Below are 16,358 nucleotides of genomic sequence, written 5' to 3'. Positions count from 1 at the left end.
TGTTTATAACATTCCCTTATGATACTTTTAATTTCTATAGTGTCTTCATTCCTGACTTTGTTAGTTTGTTGTCTTCTTTTTTTGTGAGCCAACTTAGAGTTTTGTCACTTGTTGATCTTTTGAAACAACCAACTTTTTTTCTTTCGTTGATTTAAAAAAAAATTATTTCTGTTTTCTGTTTCAGTGTTTTGTTTTAGTCTTTATTATTTCCTTTCTTATCCTTGCTTTGGGATTAGTTTGGTCTTATTTTCCAGGTTTCTTAATATGGAATATTAGGTTATTGACATCATGCTTCTTTTGTAATAAGGTTTTCTCTTTTTAAATTTTTTTTGGCTGCATTGAGTTTTTGTTGCTGCACACGAGCTTTCTCTGGTTGCAGCGAGTGGAGGCTACTCTTCGTTGCTGTCCGCGGGTTTCTCACTATGGTGGCTTCTCTTGTTGTGGAGCTCGGGCTCTAGGTGTGTGGGCTTCAGTAGTTGCAGCACGCAGGCTCTAGAGCACAGAGTCAGTAGTTGTGGCGCACGGGCTTAGTTGCTCTGGGGCATGTGGGATCTTCCCAGACTAGGGCTCGAACCCAGGTCCCCTGCATTGGCAGGCGGATTCTCAACCACTGGGCCACCAGGGAAGCCCTGTAATAAGCTTTTTAAAGCTATAATTTCCCTCTAATCATTTCATTTAGTTGTAGCTTGTCAGTTTTTTATATGTAGTATTTTTATCTTCATCTAGTTCAAAGTATTTATGTTTGTAACATTTTCCCTGTAATTTCTTCTTTTACCCATAGGATATTAGGCAGTTTAATAACTTTTAATATTAAATTTGCAGGGATGGTATCACAGAGCAGGAAGAATACTTTTGCTTTTTCAGTCAATGGCCCAAGTGTTACTGTTGAAATGGGGAAAATCTGTGGGTTATTTGAAATACCTTACACTCTTAGGAAGAGATTGAGCTAAGCTGTTGGTGTTCAGTGGAGAAAAAATAGTAGCCATACCTACCAGGAATTGATGAGGATGACCATCTATAGTTAACTCATCTTGAGGGCTTAAAGGATATGGCAGGTTATTGGGCACTTTTCCTTCCTCAAAGCACTCTGACTGCTCTGATTTGAGGAATTTTCTTTTAAAAAAAAATTAATTAATTAATTAATTAATTTGGCTGTTCCAGGCATTTAGTTGCGGCATGTGGGATCTAGTTCCCTGACCAGGGGTCGAACCCAGGCCCCCAGCATAGGGAGCAGGGAGTCCCTGAGGAATTTTCTTTGTCTTGGTTTTTCTTCATAAGATGGGACAACCTTTTTTCCAGTGTCCCTTCTATTTACAGTATTTACAAGTGTCCTTGTCAATAGGTGGTTGGTTGGGACATGGGCCCCTTACCCCCTGCTGATTTGCAGGGACACATGTTTTCCTCAGATCCTGTCTTGTAGATATGTAGCTGCCAGGTTTTATAGTTCAGCTAAAGGGGCTAATTATTCTAAGTTCTGTTTTTGAATTAGGTCTCCAACTTCAAACTTAACACCACTGGTAAAATGACATGGAACAGCTGCTCTTACGTAAGCACCTCTGTGACTCCCAACTGTTGAAATTAGGAATTTTTTCTAGTCTGTCCTGAAAATCTCTTATAGGTTAAACATATTTTTGTTTTAATGATTAAATTACAGTCGATTTTTGCTGTTAATACTTCAGGTATAGCTTTCAGGAGAATTGGACCTACTTTCCTGAACTTTCTATGACCCTCAGGTTTATTGTGGAAAGAGAAACCCCATCAGTCCCTTCCTGGTCAGTCCAGTCAGCTTTTGCCACCTTTGATTTAGCATCTTAGCTTCCAACCCCCATGTATACAAGTTGTGTAAGTTAGGTGACCTTGGTCAGATGTACCCTAAAGAATTCTAAACTTTTTAATGATTACTTGCTTGTCTTATTTGAGTTGAAAAGAATCTTTAGTTATACCTCTTAATTCAGCTCAGGTACAAGGTTTAAATTCTAAAATTTGCTGCATGCCTCACTCATGATGGCTGGGGTGGATCTTTAGAGGTAAACTGGCATTTGGGGTTCTATGAGAGATGGCAAAAGGTGATGAAACTGAGTCCCCCTAAAACCGAGTTCCCCTGCTGAGTTTATGATTAACCTCTCTATCCAAAACTCTCTTCCCTTTCTTGTCCCTTTCTCCCTCAATCCTGTGCTAACTGAACACTAATCAACCAGAGTCAGATGACTAAAATTGCCGTTGTTGATAACATCGTTAATGTACAGACCGGGGTGTTTCTCCAGGGCAAGATGAGCTAACAGAACTTCCAGGTCATGGACCACCAGACCAGAGACTCGTAAACAATAGGCATCCTTATTCCTGAAACTATGATTAAGAAACATCACAAAACGACGATTAATCCCAGCTTCTTTGTTCCTCCCCTCTAAAACCCCACAACTCAAAGACCCAGTTGCAGTGGGTGTCAGACTTGTCTCCCACTGCCTTGATTTGGTGCCCTGCAACAAACCCTTACTTTGCTGCAAACACCCAATGTCAGTTTGGCTTTTGCTTGGTTACAGTAGGGGGTCTGAGCAAGGGAAAGAGTAGGGGGAGAGGTGCTAAGGAGAGAGATCAGAAGGATAAGGGGGTGGGAGTGCTGGATGTGGCAGGCTACTGCAGGACAAGGAGAGGGTGGATTTACAGCGGAATGAGTCTTTGTTCCTGCTGAGTTTGTCGACTTGCTCATTAGTTTTGGCCAAAGAATCTTTTAGTGATGTAACTCTTATTTCAGAATTTAGAGTCCTCTGCATACTAAGAAAAAATACTATCCATCGGGCCTGAGAACTCTTATTTCCTTTATTTTCAAAGATGTCTTACAAATTAACCCTTTTGTTCAAATAAAGTGTCCCCCAGAGTGGCCATTGAAGGCTCAAATCATCCTTGGTACAGTTACGCTATTTGGAAACACAGGCACAAGGGACTTCCCTGGTGATCCAGTGGCTAAGACTCAGTGCTCCCAGGCTTCCCAGGTGATGCAGTGGTTAAGAATCTGCCTGCCAATGCAAGGGACACTGGTTCGAGCCCTGACCCGGGAAGATCCCACATGCCACGGAGCAACTAAACCCGTGCTCCACAACTACTGAGCCTGAGCTCTAGAGCCCGCAAGCCACAACTACTGAGCCCACGTGCCACAACTACTGAAGCTTGTGAGCCTAGAGCCCGTGCTCTGCAACAAGAGAAGCCACCGCAATGAGAAGCCTGTGCACCGCAACAAAGAGTAGCCCCCGCTCGCCACAACTAGAGGAAGCCCATGTGCAACAATGAAGACACAACACAGCCATAAATAAATAAATAAATATATTTAAAAAGACTCCACGCTCCCAATGCAGGGGGCCCGGTTTTGATCCCTGTGCTGCAACTAAGAGTTTGCATGCCACAACTAAAAAGATCACACATGCTGCAAGTAAGACCTGGCGCAGCCAAACAAAAAAGAAAGAAAGAAAAAGAAACACAGGCACAAGAATTAGGATTGTAACAAGAATATGAAGATTTAGACTTAGACCACCCCAGAGGGCAGGCAGTGATCAGTAGGTATGGAATGCTTGTGGACCTCAGGTCCCTAACCTGATGGTTGGCTCCTCACCACACAGACCCACCGTGTTCCCCTGGCATGCGGATACAAGAGAGAATGCTCTCTCTAGCTTATAGCCCAGCTCTCAGTACAACAATTTTAAGATGGAAGGAGACCTCATTTGGTTTATTGGTAACCTGCAGGAAAGTTTGTCCATGTAGCCTCCGGTACTATGAGAACTGCAAACTCACTGGTCTGTGAGGCTGGCCTGAACAACAGGCCTATAGGGTAGTGCCTGTGTTCTACTCTGTGATTCAACTTCTCATGAGAAACTATATTTTTAGACAGCACAGGAAAAACAAAAACAACCAGTAACTCAAAGGACATCAAAAAAGGTATGAAAAGGAATAGCCTGACTCACCCAAATATCTCAACAGGGAACTATCAACAAAATCCAGGTGTCAAACTGAGAACGAAAAGCCAAGAAAATCAACACAGAGCAGAGTTTAGACCTACTGCTGATTTACCACGTCGTCACGGACTCAAGTTGCCCTTGAGCAGCAAGGCACGTGGACATCTGTGGGTACTGCACCTGGTGGAACGCTAGGGTCTGCGGTGACAGCATAAACCATATTTCAGTGGGACTTCCACAGTAAACATAATAGGTTGTAACATAGCTTCTACAGTGGATACATCCAAGTTATCTTGTTCCTTTTGTCCATTGAACGTTGATTAGTGAGACACAGGCTCAACACTAGTGTGAGCTGGAGGACTGATGATACACAGTGTGGAAGCTCCTTACAACTTCTCCTGTTACTATTTTTCCTTCTTAATCTGAATTTCTCGTAACAATTACTTTTTCACTTGCTTTAATACTCGTTGAGGAAATCACATAACTCTCATGCTTAACTTTAGTAATGCTGATTTACATCTGTCCATCATTTTCAATATTGAATGAACAATTGTATATCATTCAGAGACCCCAAAGAGGACTTTTACCACATTTAATAAATATCCACTCTTAAGAAAATTCATCACAAAATTTATATTTGCATTTTGCATTTTTATATTCAGTATATACAAAAAATAGATAATAGCAATTTCAGCAAGAATAGAAAACATTGCCTTTGAAATCTCACATGTGTGTCAGTTTGTCTGTTACAAGCCCAAACTCATAACTGCTAACAGAGGTTGAACCGTTGAAAGGTTTTCAAACTTGTGAACTAACAGTGAATTGAACTTGGTATCTGATACAAAAAAAGGGTGGGGGGGAAACATTCTGTTGGCCTGCCTGCTCTAGTTGTCAGGCAGTCACCTCAAAAAAAGCCAGAGCGCGTCTCATAGGAGCTTTTGGGAAGTCTGGCATTCAGGAATTGGCAGACTTTCAGAAATGGGCATGTTTAATGATTGATGGACTTCCAGGTGTGTTACTCTGCTCACTACTGTTGACTAGGACTTTCAGAAGCAAGGTTGCTATAGTGAGGCACTTACTGATTGGTTGTTACCTAGGGGCTGGGGCTGTCACTGATTGGCTGTCTTTCAGGACTGGGGCCTGAACACTGATAGGCTGAATTCTAGAAGGTTGGAACTATCAATTATTTGCCAGTTTTCAGAAGCTTCAGTTTACTGGGGTGAGGCTGTTGCTGACTGGCTGGCTTTCACAGGTTATCTGAAGTTATCTCTAAAAACCCATGTTTTCTTGTTCAAGATTTTGGAATTGGGCTAAAGAACAGTCTTTGCCTTCCTGTTATGAAAAATAAACACTTTAATTATTAGTACCCTCTTTTGTTCTTCCTTAGCCAGACCCTAAGGAGACACCAGAAGGCATTGTCCAGAAGGTTATTTCTGGGACTATGTTTATGAGCTAATGTTGCCACTAAGTGATTTAACTGCCAATTACAGTGAGAGAAAAATATCTCTAGCTGCTGAGTTTTTGTAATGTATTGTAAAAAGCTAAATACAGGATATTTAGGGCGTTCTGACAGTATCAATATAGGATACAGGATTTGTGCTCTATATGCAGAACAGCTGGCAATCCTATTCCTGATGTCTGTCATGCATCTATTCTTGACCTGAATCCTTGTTAGTGCTCATTGAACAGTTGTACATCAGTAAATACACAACAGCACAACTTCTTTATTCATTTTTACCTCTCTGGCAACTCTTTTTAAATATTGTCTTTACCTCTCCCTCCAAGCTGTTAATGCATCATGTTTTCAAGTATTTTTTAAAAATAATCACATTTTGGAATCAAACTCTGAGTGTGGGTAAGGTTTCAGCATGCCTTGAAGTCTCAGCTTCGTTCTCTGACCTCTCAGACTCAGTGACTCTTTTTCAGACTTCATTGATTTCTTACCTTTTTTTCCTCCACTGTCACAGATAAATTTCTCTAGAACCATTTCTGCCACTTTCCTTGAAAACCTATAAAATTATTATTAATAACATTTAGTAATATCCATTTAACAACTGTTTTCCCAGAAATAATCTCAACTCCCTGTGTATACTGTTGCTGCAATTACAGGTGAAATGACAAACCATTTTCCAACAAGGAAATGAGATCATAGAATCCCAAACCTTTATGTCAGGAATAAGATGGCCCCTTTGCACACGTGGTCAAATTCTCAGAGGGGCATATGCTGTCCTAGCAGAAGATGGCATGTGATAAGTCCCTCTTCTTTTAGAGCGGTTTCACATTTCTTAAAAGAAATGGAGTAACCTCAGAGTTTATTTATTTATTTATTTATTTAGGCCCTGCTGTGCAGCATGCAATATCTTAGTTCCCCGACCGATGATCGAACTCATGCCCCCTGCATTGGGAGCGTGGAATCTTAACCACTGGACTGCCAGGGAAATCTCCAAATGGTGTATATCTCAGACATGAAGTAATATTATCTTAAATAGCAATGTTGTTGAAACACCATCACTGACTATTCAAGCAGGAAGGATGTTTTCTGTGGGAATCAGGGGCACATCGTCACCCTTTCTGGTGCCTCCAGACATCCCTTCTCCAAGTTCACCATCCTAAGCCCTGTCTGGGGGCTTTTTATATTGCGCTTGAGCGAAGCTACTGAAACTCATGAAAAGCGGGAGTGTACATGTTTTTGACAAGCAGCAAGATAGCCGACATCTATGAGAGGACGACAAGTAACATTATGGTATGATGGATCCCTTTCTATGTGCAGTCTGGAAACTTGCTGCAATTCATGCAGTCTGAAATAATATGTCTCTAAACATTTCTGTGACTTGCTGTAGACTACACTCCAGAGAAATCTGGGTATAACTCCTTAAAGAGGCAGAGAAGCCCTGCTGGGTTTACAGCCTAAGAACCTCATTTCCCAGAGCCCTTCACGCCCTCGTTTGGCCTTTAGCCACAATCTGGAACTACCAACATGGAGAAAGCACAGCTAACACCCGTAATGGAAACTACTCTACCCACAAGGCTGTGCAGCGGCGACCACGCACCGAAGAGACTTCTGGGTAATGTAGTTTCCGCTGCGAACACCACCTACTATCTCTCACAGAATGAGTTACTTCCTACCTGGCCTATTAAAAGCCAAGAGGCACCCTCAGGGACACTGGGAAAAGGAGTTCCCTGCTCCATGGGACAGAGCTTGCTTACTCTTAAATCGCACCCAGATTTGGAGAGCAGTCTTGGAAAAACCCACAAAGATAAGGGACCTGTAATTTCAGACTCTATGAACTACAGCAAGTTCCCAAATCTACACACCGAAACGGACACACTATATCATGACACTCTATGTCCACACATAGCTGTCAGCTGTCTTGTTGACTGTCAAATAGACTGAAATTTTAGAGGCTGTTTCATGATATTCAATATGCAAGAAAAGACCCCAGACAGGGCATGAGGGAGAATAGGAGACGGGTATCTTTCCTGCCTTGATAATCAGTGATTGCATTCCAACCTAGCAAACCACACTTTTATTGAAATAATATTTATTACTCTAAGATTTCTTTCAAAATCTGAAGCCTAGCTCTAAAGGACAGCGAATTATCACATGCCATCTCCTGCCGAGATACATCACTGAACATTTAAAGATGGTAGATGATAAAATTTATGTGTATTTTACCACAACAAAATGATTAATGATTTAAAATGCGCTAAGAACTTTTATGACAGACATAGCTGAAAGACACTACAAGAAAAAAGTCAAATAAGAAAAATCTAGAAAGATGTGTCAGTGGAAGCTTGTTTACGAGGCAGATGGTTCAAAATTTTTTAAGATATTAATTTCCTATGAAACAATTTAAATTTAATCTTCACTTTCCCACTTTAAACAACTTTTTCTCAAAGTGCCTGTCAGAACACACAGCTTTACTACATGACAGAGCCTTGTTTATTCTTATATGATGCCATGCTTTTGCACACACAAAAGGGATAACACTAAAAATATGTTTATATACTTAGTGAAAGCAGCCATACAAGAGTAACTATAGGATTCCATTTATATAAAATTCTAGAAAATAAAAACTATATTGGGAATTCCCTGGAGGTCCAGGGGTTAGGACTCTGCACTTTCCCTCTGAGGGCTCGGGTTCAATCCCTGGTCAGGGAACAAGATCCCGCAAGACGCGTGGCACAGCCAAAAAAAAAAACCTATAATTTCTCCCTAGAGATGGCAGGTTGGCTATGGCTGAGAGAGAGAATACAAAGGGGCCAATGGAAACTCTATGACAGACATGTTCATTATCATGACTTTGGTGATGGTCCCATTACACACACGTGTGAAAATACATCTTACATTTTAAATAAATGACGTTTGTTGTATGTCAGTACCACAATAAAGGTGTTAATAAAATCTAAATCTCTTCCTCTACAAAAATCATATCTGGCAAGGTAGTATTGACTCCATCAACACCTTTCCCCATGTCTTCGGTGTGTCAATTCTGATTCCTTCTCAAAACAGAAGGAAGTGCTGACAAATGCTTCAACATGGGGAAGTTATGCTAAGCTAAATAAGCCAGTTACAAAGAGATGAAAAATGTATGATTACACTTATATAAAGTATCCAGAGTAGTCAAATTCATAGAGACAGGTCCGATAGAGAGAGCATAGGAAGAGATGTTGTTTAATGGGCATAGAGTTTCATTTTTGCAAGATGAAAAGAATTCTTGAGATTAGTTGCACAAATACTTGAATTTTTAAACACACTAAACTGTACAATTAAAAAGGTAAAGGTAAACTTTGTTACATGTATTTTGCCACAGTCAAAAATGTAAAATGTAAAAAAAACAACTATATTAGGATACTATTAAGGATAAATTAGAGCAGATATTTTGCTGAAGTCTTTCCCCATTTGCAATGCTCCCCCTGTTGTGAAATTTTTGGTGCTGCATGAAGTGGAAGTTTTGGCTGAACGTATGCCCATATTCACTGTACTTACGAGGTCTTTCTGCCTGTGAAATCTGTGATGTGCAATGGGCCCGACATTTCACCTAAAGACTTATCCACATTCACTGCACTCAGAAGGCCTTCCTCCACTGTGAACTCTTGATGTCTAATGAGTGGGGAGCTGTACCAATTTCCCATATTTTCTGTACTCATAAGGCCCACTCCAACATCAACTCATAAGGTGCTCCTCTAGTGTAAGTAGTTTGGAATAGTACCTAAAGAATTTACCATATTCTCTGAACTCATAAGGTTTTTACCACTGTGAATTCTCTGCTGAATGAGGTTGGAGTTGTATTTAAAGGATTTGCTAGGCTTCCCTGGTGGCGCAGTGGTTGGGAGTCTGCCTGCCAATGCAGGGGACGCGGGTTTGTGCCCCGGTCCGGGAGGGTCCCACGTGCCATGGAGCGGCTGGGCCTGTGAGCCATGGCCGCTGAGCCTGCGTGTCCAGAGCCTGTGCTCCGCAACGGGAGAGGCCACGACAGTGAGAGGCCCACGTACCGCAAAAAAAAAAAAAAAAAAAAGAATTCGCCACATTAAGGGCACTCATATCGTTTTCACTATGGATTTTCTGGTGATTTATGAGGTAGGACTTCCTAATTAAGGCCTTCTGACATTTTCTGCACTCATAAGGCCTTTCTCCATTATGGGTTTTCGACACTGAAGAAGTACATTCTTATGGCTAAAGGCTTTCCCACATTCGCTGCACTCATAAGGCCTCTCTCCACTGTGAACTCTCTTATGTCTAATGAGTCTGCAGTGGCACCTGAAGCCTTTCCCACATTCACTGCACTCGTAAGACCTTTCTCCAGTGTGATTTTGCCAATGTTTAATAAGCTTGGACTTGTACTTAAAGAATTCCCCACATTCACTGCACTCATAAGGCCTTTCTACAGTATGAATTCTTTGATGTCTAGTGAGTGTAGAGATGTACCTAAAGAATTTCCCACATTCACTGCACCCATAAGGCCTTTCTCCAGTGTGAACTCTCTGATGTTTAATGAGTGTGGAGTTATCCTGAAAGAATTTCCCACATTTACTGCACTTATAAGGCCTTCCTACAATGTGACCTCTCTGATGTCTAATGAATGTGGAGCTGTACATGAAAGATTTCCCACATTCACTGCACTTATAACGCCTTTCTCCGGTGTGAATTCTCTCATGTCTTACCAGTCTGTAGTTGTATCTAAAGAATTTTCCACATTCTCTACACTCACTCTCCATTGTGAATTCTCTGATGTTTTATGAAGTTAGCGTTGTACTTGAAGAATTCCCCACATTTGCTGCACTCATAAAGCCTTACTCCAGTGTGGATTTTCTGGTGCTCAACAAGCATCTTTTCTCAGCTGAACGCTTTCCCACAGTGAGCACACCTGTAATCACTCTGTCTACCAAAGGCCTCCCTGCACTCAGTGTCCTTGTGTGGCTTCCCCACACTGTGAGGGGCCAGCTGCTGCAGAAGGCCTATGCTGCCTGGGAAGTCTTTCTGTCTCTGCTGCAAGTCAAGGTCCTCTCTGCCAAGTGAATGCTGCTGTTGGTAAGAAATGAAGGCTGCCCCTCATCCCTTCTGGAAAGTTTGTCTCTAATCTGCTCCTTCTGGTGCTGGAAAAGGTGTGTCCCACAAACATATAGCCCTTTATTGGGGTACATTCCGTCATGCTCTGGTAGGTGCAAAAGGTCTTTGGACAGTGGGTCACACATCTCATAGGGCTGGGCCTTCTTGGTGGATGGATCTGGCTTTGGAGTCCCAACCTCTGACATCCCTACAGAAACACTTTACTCAGAAGGTGCCTCCTCATCCTGGGCTCCATGCCAACAACCTGTAAGCAGAGAAATGCTGGTGAAGTGCATGATGATTTTGATAGAAGGGGCAGCCCCATCAGAAATGACACACCGAAGACCAAAGCCAGAGAGAGGAAGGTCTGCTGTGCAGAGATGAACCTGCGTACCTCCCATGATGAGAGAGCCCTGACAATAGGCAAGGACTGAAGGAAGAGTTACTGTCTCAGTCCATTTGGGATGCTACGACAAAATACCACAGACTGGCTGGCTTATAAAACAAGAAAGATTTATCACACTTCTGGAGACTGGAACCCATAGATCAACCTGCACTCTCCTGGGTTGCAGACTTCTCATAGTGTCCTCACATGGTGGAAGGAGCTAGGAAGTTCTGTGGGGTCCCTTTTATAAGGGCACAAATCTCATTCATGAGGGCTCTGCCCTCATGACCTAATCACCCCAAAGGCCCCATCTCCTAATACTGTCACCTTAGGCGTGCGGTTTTCAACATATAGAACATGGTGGAACACATTCACACCAGAGCAGGGAGGAGAGGCACACCTCCAAGTCAACATGGCCATGGCTACTGGTGACAGGTGAGCACTGTGTCGAAGGTTTTGTCCAGACCTAGAAATACTTGATACAAAAGAAATGCTAAAGTTCAAGGACTATTTAAGGATACATGCAGACCTCATGACATCTTACATATAGGTCAAATGTTGAACACTACAAAGGGAGCAATGAAACAACATGTGACAAGTGAGAGTCACAAAAGTGTGATTGGAGTGTGACAGAAGAAATAAGAATGGGGAAGAAATGAGGTGTGGCACTGGTCCGAGCATCAATCAATGGTGAACACAGAACAGGTTCCCAGCTCTGACATCACACCCTTTCCCAGGACTTCACACCAAGCCCGGATACTTCTGAGTGTCTCCTGCCATTGATGTAGTAATGGCCATACTAGACTAGCAGGTACCCAGAGTCCTCCCCATTGCTGCAGGTGAGCATTGATGTGGCACCTGAAAGAGGTTAGTCTTATGTGAAAGACAGAAAAAGAAGGGGCCAGCAACATAGAGATCCAACACAGGGCTTTCAGCATTCTATTATAAGAACTTCACAGGGGAGACTGTAGTAATAATCAGTGGTTCCCCAAATTAGTAACTAGGTTGGTGCTAAAATTCCTGGCACAGGAGGCACTAAGAAATGTCAGCAAGAGGACGGGCTAAGGCCTGGCGCAAGAAGAGTCCAAGCATCTAGTCTGAGGACCCAACCAAGAACAGGCCAGGTCTGAAGGGGTCTCAGACAAAATCTAGGTTTCTGACTCGAGCCCTATCTTGGAAGGACTTGGAGTAGAAGGGATGGGCTCCCTGGGGAGAAAAATGACACTGTACACACAGTCCAGCCCCGGCACCAACAACACATATGCCAGGAAACCAGGAAAGGAAGCAGTACCCGTGGTCTCAGTGTGGGGAGTACAGAGCTGCCCCCTGGGAAAAGGGAAAGAACAGAGCACAGCCCAGGGCACTGGGTGAGCGTGTGGACCTTACCTAGAGAGGTCACAAGTGCAAAGTTCTCCGTCATCACAGCATGGTACAAGTGTCTCTGAGCTTCATCAAGGAGGCCCCACTCCTGGGAGAAATACAGGGCCATGTCCTCAAAGACCACACGGTCCTGCCAAAATTGGAAGAGTTGGTTCATGAACAGCTTCTTGTTTTAACTATATTTTTGTGGATTCTGTATTTATCTATTTGCCATCCATTAATTACAGGGCTAAACTAATGGCCAAATTTGTTTATGTCTCCCTTGCAATCCAGAGCCCATACTCTCAACCAACTCCTTAACTAACTCTCACGCACCAGGTCAGTATATCCCCTGCCCTAAAGCAGCCCAGGGCCAGGTAACAGACAGCCAGGGACAGTTCCCATACCCCCGGTACACAGAATTATACAAACTGGTCACCCACAAACTTTTCATCCAATCCTCCCTGCATTTCCCTCAAAAGTCTAATAAAGGCTCTGACCTTTGGTGTCCCTTAGCTTGTGCTCATGCCTCCTGACTGAATCTGGTGCTTCTCCAGGTGGCCCTGTTACATAGTGTACCTCCTCCTCTTGGGAAATACAAGTAATAAAACTGTCTTTCAATGTTGTTGGCCTCTCTGTATTACGACTCACTCGCCTCCACAAGTTAAAATCCTGTGGGTGCAATCACTGATGCACTTCCCTTTCCAGGACCCTTCAGCCCTCCCCCTACACATCCGTCCCTGCTCATCCTCCTCCCACACGTCCCACCATGGAAGTTATACCAGGTCCCAGTGGCACCAGTGCCTGCTTTCTCCTCATTACCATTGATCACTGTGTCCAGCACACAGCATAAAACACATGGGGGAGGGAGCAGAAAACCACCAGCTAAGGTGTGGACCTGCATGCAGGGCCCTACCCCTCACCTGCCACACAGTTTCCCTGGGGTCTCCCAGGTGTTGACCCTCAGACAAATTCAGACTCGTCCCTGTCCTCAAGCGCCCAGTGCCAACCATTCACACTCCTCCTTACCTGCATCTCACTCGGTGGACTGCACCTTCCTCATGACTCTGACCCTTCCACAGTGACAGTTCCACAGACAGCCCCAGCCCACACCATTGGCACTTCCTTCACCTCCTTACAGAGTGTCCTTACAGGGCACTCTGCACATGGAATCCAGGCAGTGAATGGAAATGCATCCAGCATTCATCTCAGCCCAGTCCTGCCCCTGAACACCAAAGTCCCCTGGGGCCAGGGCCTGCCCCAAGCCCTGCTTAGAAGATCTCACCACTTGGCCCTGCTTTTCCCTTCCTCTCCAGCCACCCTTCCTATGTGAGACCTCATGTCCCCTTAGCCCTCTCCCTCTTCCGTGTTGCACGAACTGTCCCATAAAGCAGTCAGCACCTTCTCTCCTCATGTGAAGCCCAGGTACACCGACCTCCCCACCCACACTGTCACTGCATCCTAAGTCTAGCGACTCTCCTAGCTGATCCCATTTCCTCCCTCAACATCCATCTCATGTCCACTCTGGCCTCAGAAGACTCTCATGCCTACATCCCGCTGTCATGCACAGACAAGGACACTCTGCTCCCTCATCTGTCTTCGTGATGCGCATCACCACCAGCCAGGTACCCAACCCACAGACATAGTCCTGAGGCCCCTCATTCTCACTCCTTGTCCTCTAATGGCATCACCACCATAAATTAGAAATGATGCCGCCTAATACTTACTTTCAGCTTCATCCTAGTCCACACACTGGCCACTCTGTTGTGGCCGTCTCTATCCTGAATCCGTCCTCTGAACTCCAGCCCTCTGTGTAAAAGTGCCACTCAACACCTCCCCATGGGAGTCTCTGGAACATCTGTGGCATGGACAAAAATGGACTCTTCTTATTCCACCTGAACATTCCTCCTAAAGTTGACTTCGCTCATTTTAGTTGATGAGGTATCCATCCTTCCTAACAAGCCCAGAAACCTGAAGTCATCCCCAATTCTTCCTCTCAGCCCACTTCCTTGAGTCCCTCACTCTCCATTACATAAAACATGGGCAGCTCTAGTTCAAAATACATCCAGAAACCAACCGATCCTCCATCTGAACAACTAGCATTCTTGTGTAACACCACCAACACTCACCTGGATTGCTGCAGGAAATCCCCCCCCCAGATATTCCTGCCTTCACTCATCCGTACCCCCATCCCCATCTTTCAAATTTGCAGCCAGAGGGAGCTTGTTAGGCTAGGTCATAGCACCTTTCTCCTCTGCTTCAAACTTTCCCTACCACCCACCTTCCTCAGTAGAGGCTCAGGACCTCAGGCTATCATTCAAGGCCTCATACCTGTGTACTCCTCACTCAGCTCCCCATTTCCACTAGACATAACAGAGACATGCAGTTCCCTGACCTTTCCAGCTAAGTCTCACCTGCAACTGTCTGAACATTCTGCATCCTGTAGTCGGAACTCTCTGCCACACCTTACCCCATCAGTTGTCAGAAATGGAACTGTTCCATGTAACTTGGTACTAAATATAGGATCCTGGGCCTGGTGAAAGCACATGATCTATAGATGCGAGAGAGGGAGAATGGACAGAACTCTTGGGAGCTACCATTCCCTGAGTGCATATATATTAGGGTGAAAAAACCATCAGGGTGATAATTGAGATGGGTGAAAGGTAGGACCCCTCCACTCACTTGTACTGGATCCATAACCATTTCTGCCACTGCCATGGGACCCTGGGGAAGAAGGAAGCCATGAGAAATGGGTAGCATTGTAGGATCCTACAGCTGAGCTGGACCACCACCCCAGCCTTGCCCTGCCCTGGTATAACGGGATCTCAGCCTGACAGTATAAGGTCAGTTCTTCAGAAAACAGTACTGCCTCTTACTAGCTGAGTGACACTGGAGGACTGAGCCTCCCTGAGCCTCAGGGAAAAGAAAATGCTTATGAAGATAAGAATGCTTCCAACCTCATAGGGATCTAATGAAGGAGGACATACCATGTATCAGCTATGATTGTACATAGGATCAATAGTTTTGTACATATTTTCAGTGCAAGTGAAGCGGCAGAGTTTTGAAACTTAGGGTCTTCATTTTCATTTCTTTTTAAGATTTCAGAGGATATCATATATAGAACTTTGCATTGTAAGCAAATACCTAGAGGTAAATCGATGCCAAGCCATTTAAAAAGTGTTTGCATAAATTTAACTGAGTGAACAGGCTCATTTCTAATTGCCTGTGTGTATGTATTTAGAGGAATATTGATTAATTAGTGTTTAAATTAGTTTTCATACATTTTTAAGTTAATGAGTCATGGAGAGGGGCTGAGCAGGCAGGTCGGCTATTAGTCCGTTCAGCACCAGGCCTGTCACTAAATAATCCTCAAAACGGAGCTTGTTGGGAACCCTTGACTGAAGCAGTGGGTCATGCCTCTTGCCCTGAGAGGTGAAGGTGAGTTGGCAGTGCCCTTGTCTGGGACCCACTGGCTGCACCAGCCTGCCTGAATGGCCCTGAGGGTTGGCAGAACCTGCAAGTGGAGAATCCACACCAGCACACACTCACTGCAGGCTCTACAGAAGGAAAGCTTCTTATTCCATCCAGGCCTCCCTTTCTACAGACATAGCCCAGAATCCCTCCTATGTCAGGTCTGCTCTTTTCTGGAGGGAGCATCAGGGATGCCAGCACCAGCCCTCATGCCCTGACCTCCAACTCTCAGCCCTCCTCTCCCTCACCACAGGGCCCATCTCAAGTAAAAATCTTAAGACTCCCTCCTCAATCTGATCCCCAGGCCATGCACTGGTCCAATCCACACCCTCCATGCCTTTGATATTTCCAACCCTGTCCCCTTCCTCTGCTTCCAGACTTTATGTTCACCTCCACATATTGAACGGGCGCACCACCGGGTGGGGCCTGGGAGACGCATCTGAGCCGGGCTCATCCCTGAGCCTCTCCGCCTGCTTTTTCGCTCGGTCACCTCCATGCCCGCCAAGCGCCGTTTAAACCCGGAACTCCTGAACGTCCAGAGAGCCCCCAAAAGACAGGAAGGAACTCCGGAAGTCCCGCCCCGGATGACGCGCACGCAACTATCCGTCCCTCCTCTAAGCTTTCATTGGCCCAGTTACCACCGCCGACG

The 16,358-nt window shown here is 44.5% G+C and overlaps 1 protein-coding gene and 1 pseudogene across 4 annotated transcripts in view; one reads left to right on the top strand and one right to left on the bottom strand.

Annotated features, from left to right (window-relative positions):
• Nucleotides 1-16,358, top strand: part of LOC131744789 (zinc finger protein 304-like) — a 35,596-nt gene that overhangs the window by 9,813 nt on the left and 9,425 nt on the right. The window lies entirely within an intron of this gene.
• On the bottom strand, nucleotides 9,500-16,143 carry LOC131745270 (zinc finger protein 548-like; annotated as a pseudogene).

Source organism: Kogia breviceps, chromosome 18, assembly GCF_026419965.1.
Source record: "Kogia breviceps isolate mKogBre1 chromosome 18, mKogBre1 haplotype 1, whole genome shotgun sequence".
NCBI lineage: Eukaryota > Metazoa > Chordata > Mammalia > Artiodactyla > Physeteridae > Kogia > Kogia breviceps.
Note: the sequence above shows the minus strand (reverse complement) of the source record. Positions and strands in the feature narration are given on the sequence as shown.